Here is a 6000-nt window from a genome sequence, read left to right on the forward strand (position 1 = left end):
TCTGCAGCAGTAATCGATGGTAGCAGCAGCTAATCATTTAGAAATGCCTCATGGCATGATCTCAATAAAGTGAAGGCTAGGCAAACTTCTTGAGAAAAGGCATTCCAGTATTATGATGATGCTAATGGTGTAAAGAATATTATTAATATTTGTCATACTCAAACAGAGACTAGTTGAGACAGCCTGATGAAAAATCCCAAGGGTGAATAAGAGTTCTCATCCCAGGTACAAAGCCATCATAGCCTAAATCTAACTGTGAGTCCCAAACATAGTAGACCAATTTTATCAGTGGGACTAATTGGACCAACAATTGGATTTAGATCAAGGAGTGCTTCACTTTCCATAGATGTTGCAAAATTCGTGTAAAAAGAATCTCTGTGTAAGACTGTAGTATCTTAGTATTTTCCTTTTGAGGAGCAAAGTTCAGGATGATTGTGCAAAAAGGCACAAACAACTGTACAGAGGCATCTAATTTTTTAAAAGTTGATTCAACGAGGCATTAGCTATCATGCTGTAGCTATCAGAGTTGCACAGTTCATGCCACTTGTGCAAAATCATTCTTGCAAATGCAAAACCTCTCTTGAAACTAACAGAAAACATGTAAGTTGTCTTACATGGTGATAAGGAAAGGTAAGCCCTTGGTTTCTCATTTTAACATGTGACAATGAAACAAGAAGGAATTATATTCCCAAGTGCTACCATAGAAAAGGCTCTACATTGTACTAACTGATGTGCACCCTATAATGCTGAGATAATAAGATGGGCCTTACTCATGAATCCAAGAATGCTGGCAACTGGGTGAGGAAAGAGATCTACAGATGCCTGTGTCTTAAATAATTTTAAAATCAACGCCATTACTGAAATTGGGAATAAAGGAGGTTTACAAATTAAAATAAAGGAAACTTACAAAACATGCAATTTCATCTGAAAATGGACATGCAACCAATAGAACGCTTGCAAGGCTAATGTTACATGTTCCCTGTTGGCTCACTTGGCAGCTGCATTCTACACCTTTTAATATTTCGTGATTATTAGCAAGGGCAGCCCTACAAAAAGGTCCATTGCTACAATGCAAACAAGAAATTACCAGAACATGAGTTGCTGTGGTTCTGTTCATGAACTGTGTTACTGGCACATCAGTGAAATCTGTGCAAAAGCATTACAAACCACTGAGTGTGCCTGGGCCATCAATAGCAAAGCTGGATCAAGAAATACCTCTTGACTACACATCTCTTCTTTTTTTTCCCCTCCTGTATTGTTATTAATTACAAAGTCTTTTAAAATATATAAAACAAATGTTTTACAACAAAGACATGTATAACTAAATACTCTAATCATACATTCATGCATCTACCTTACATAAAACCTAAAACAAAAGACATACTAATTTTACTTCCTCTCTTATCTGTAATTTCTTATGTCTAGTATAAACGATTTTTGAAATTCTCAAAATATCATTAGCATATGTTATACCATATTAGAGATTATGATTCTTTTTGTCCAATAAATCCAGTGTTTACATAAAGCTATACATCTCTAACTTTGTCTTTCATTCCATAATTTCATTATTTGACATATGCATCTATGATGACTCTCTATATATTATGAACAAATAGTTTATTAAAATTTGTATACACATCTCTTCTTTTTGACAGAGTGCAACACCAGCTAATAATAATAATAATAATAATAATAATAATAATAATAATAATAATAATAGGATTTATTTATATGCTACCCTATCACTGGGAATCTGGTGACTTACAACAGAGGGGATAATAGACGGTTCCCTGCCCTCAGGCTTACAATCTAAAAAGACACGACACAAAAGGAGAAGGGAATGGTGAGGGGGAGGGGATCAGGTCCAGCAGTTCTTCTCTCCCTCTGAGGCCTGGACCAAGGAAGATGGACCAGAGGGAGGGCTGTTCTTCTTCAGGCTAGCCGTGATGGAGCTGGGCCAGCCTTTTCTCTCCATCATAGGCCGAAGGATGACAGTTATGGAGGGAGGAGTCTCTTCTTCCAGGCTAGCCCTGATGGTTAGAGACTGGTTCTCTTATCCCACCTAGCTAGGGGATGTCCATCTTGCTGAGATATAATACCAAACCCAAACCAAAATTAGTCAACTTCCTGCAAGTGATCCTGGAGTTGCTAGGCCATCACTTGTTGAGAAATATGTCCAAGAAAGGAATACTGTCAATAAAGCTTGTCCTTCCGACACACCTTGAGACACCAGGATATTGTGAGAGGATTCACCAGTCTTTTCACAGCTATTTGCACAACCTCTTTCCTCAAAGGTGTATTAACCATTTCCTAGACCCTGCCAGTCAATTCATCTCCCACCCCTTTTGATATCCACAAACCACAAGAGGCATCATGCCTTGTGATTATGCCTGATCTATGTAACACAAACAAAAGAACAAAGCTGTATATCATTCTTTCCCCAAGTTTTCCATTCCAGCTATGTTGGATCACAACTCATATCAACCTCAGCTAGATGAGCTACTGAAGTTGATGTTATAGTTCAACTCATCTGAAGGATACCAACTTGAGAAAGGCTGTCCCATATTATATCTTTATGAACTCACAAGCCACAGGTTCTATGATCAAGAGTTTATTATCAATTTAATTAGTTTATTAATGTGTTTGTGTATCTCCCACCTTTCTCCCAGCACAAGATCCAAGGCAATGAGATCATACTGATACCAAGGTCATACTGACTCTCAAAGTCCCCTTTGGTTGTTTTAAAGACCCTGTGTATTTCCTCCCCTGTAATGTGAATACAAATATTCTCCTGGTGTCTCTGACATACAATTATTACCTTTTTTCTTAAGTTTTCAAAGTCACTCCTTCAGTTCCTACTATTCTGCTAATGTATGTAAAGCAGCATACCAGTTATATCCCACTGAGCACAATAGGAAATGATAAGCAAATAACTCATTATGCTTAAGGAACCATTCAGAATAGAATGTGCAGAACAAGTTTGAAGCAAAACAATTTTAAGCAAACACACACAGGATCACAGCAAACCCCATTAGAGTGAAAACAATGCAGATGTTAATAGTACACGGATGACACTGTTTAAAACAACAGACTATACAATATCAGAAGGTTACTTGTCTCAACACAGTTGTTGGTTTAAGGAGAGTGAATCACTTGAAAGCATCTCTTTGTCAAAGGAAGGAAATTCTGAGAGCTTTCATAAAGATAGCATTGTTGCCAAACTGATTTCACCCTCTTATCTACCTGTGTGACCTTTTTTCCTCAGTTTTTCTCTGTCAAACAATAATAATTTCCTGCAACAAGAAATACCTAATAAACACATATAAACAATATTCAAGTATAAAGAAATATTTCACTATGTGGAAGAGATGTGTTTCACAGTTCAATCCTGAAGAGATCTACTCAGAACTAAGTTCCAAGGAATGCAATGAGTATTTGTCTTTGGCCTGCATGCAACTTGTAGGAGAAAGTCTTTGGCCTGCATACAACTTGTATGCGCAAGTTTGAACTACAGAATTACATAATTCAATGTATTTCTCAATACAGTTATTTAAATTTAGCTGAATTTTCTGTGTAGCACATTTCAACTCACAAATGGAAAGAAAAAGAAATCCAGAGATCCATATTTTACACTTGAAATCAAAGATATAGAGGAGCTGCATATGTGAGAGGTGCAACAAAAATATGTGTGACTACTGAAGTTACAAAGTGATGAACAGCCAACAATGCACACTATTTATGGGAGGCTACATGCTCTTCAATGACAAGGGGATATATGTGCCTTCGTTGATGGCTTCCTGTGATAACAAAATTCATGACGTAAGCCATATCTGGGATATTTTGCTGCCTGGAGTGAAAAACAAGATATCCACCATAACCTCCTCCTTTCAGTTGCAGAAGCCAACTGGTTTGGCTGTTGTATCTTATATCAATGTCAGTGATAAGGCAGCACCTAATATATCAACAGTGGGCAACCAACTACTCTAAGGCATGCAAAGCAGGTTGTTTGGGATGAACAACTTTGCCCACCACCAGAGGTAAATCAGAGCAAGGGATGTCCCATTTAAAAAGAAAGTAATTATTTTACTCATTATCCTGATTACCCAGCAAGTCATTACTTGTTATTGTAGTTCAGAAAGGAACTTTGCTAAGATACCCATACCTTACCATTATTGTTACTGTTGGGCCCTTGGAAAATACAGCAATATGTTCTTTGGTTTTCTCAAGTGGACAATTCTGATATTGCACCTTGGAAATTTTGGGAAGAAGGCAAAAGATATCAGAAATCAGTTCTTCACAGTTGCTGCACAAGAAAATCACCCATGTGACCCTTCCTGCTCTTTTTCTCATTATTCAGACTGATGCTGTCATCCAATTAGACACATATTCATGTGTACATCAAGCTATACATGGAGGCCAAAAAAGTCACTATTACACAATGGATGTATTCTGCTGAAGGAGAGTTGCTAGATAGCATGTTCCTCTATCCCTTATCTTTACAAGTTGTGAATGCAAATTGTGCAGTGTGTGTTGAAGTTGCACACTGTGCATTGCAACTGTCCACTCTGTGTTATACATTCGGGTTATGAATCCTATATTGTGCACTGCAGTTGTGGATTGTGTCCTGTACCTATGCATTGCACAATGGCACCTAGTTGTTAACATGTGTTGCGCAATGTTGCTATTCTTCATAGAGATTGCATAATGCTAAAGTAACATATTTCTGCAAGTGAATATTTATGCTACGCTGAGAAGATGTTGGACTGTAGCCTCAGTCAATACATGCAACCAAGAATGAGTCATAGGAAAACAAGCTGTTCCTCTTCTATTAAAAACAGTGAATTACAACCATGACCATTATAAGGGTGTAATCTTACTCCATTCTAGCATATTACTTCAAAAAGTAACTGCTTACCAATTATCTCTATACAATATACTGCTTTTCTACTTAAATTGTTAGAAAAAAAGTTACATTCTAAGTCTGAGGTAACTAGAGAGCACTTGCCGAACCCTCCCTGCTGCCTAACAATTGTCATCTGAGGCAACTGACTCAGTCTACCTAATGGTAGGGCCATTGTATAGAGATACGTAGCTTTGAGGATGCTGAATTCCCCCGCCTTTAAAAATATGGTTATTACATGATGGGAACATTGCAGATTTATGGGGCTCAGTCCAATAATCCATGGGCAGATTTGCTCAATGAGATTTCTTCTTCTTCCCATTTTTTTTACTGCAACTCTGGAACAGATCTGTGGGGAGTAATATGTCAATGGAAGGGAAGTGGAAATCCAGGCTGCCAGTGGTGTTCCTTTTGCTGGTAAATGAACACAACTGAAGAAAGCATGCAATGTACATGAAGCTGACATCACGTGTGATATGATAAAGCTCATTCTAAATCTGAGAGTTGCCTGGCCTATATTTGTATGGGTTGGTTAATTAAGCTATTAGCATGCTGAACTTTCACGCCATCATCTTGAAAAGAAATGCGAGGGATCTGAAGTTTGACGTATGTCTACTGTACTTACCACAATGTTGGTACTAAAGTGTTTCACAGGAAAGGATTTGGGTAGTAAAATAACAACTAAATTTTCTAGAGATTAATCCTTCATTGATAGTGTGACAAGAACAGGATTATTGTATTTCCTCCCTGCTTCTCTGAATCAAAAATATTTCTGGGAAGAGAATATAATCATGCAAAGAAAACTGAAGTGCAAGACCTTTTCATGTCACAATATATGATCACTATCCCTACTGCAGGAAAACTGTGTGAGCTTGAAAATAAATAGAGGTAGCCATTATGATTGGGATGAGTAGACTGGCCTTCTTGATCCTCTTGGCTTTACTTCTCTCTCAGAGGACAGGTCTGTGGGAGAGACATATTTTGTCCCTAAAGTGGTCTCCTTCCATCAGTTCTGGTAGAAGTCATTTAATGCCAACAACGAAGTGAGTATCATTAGCTTTTGCTCATGGAATAGAAAGGGGTGCCATCTGGTTCTTCAT

The sequence above is a fragment of the Sceloporus undulatus genome, chromosome 5 (assembly GCF_019175285.1).
Source record: "Sceloporus undulatus isolate JIND9_A2432 ecotype Alabama chromosome 5, SceUnd_v1.1, whole genome shotgun sequence".
Taxonomy (NCBI): Eukaryota; Metazoa; Chordata; class Lepidosauria; order Squamata; family Phrynosomatidae; genus Sceloporus; species Sceloporus undulatus.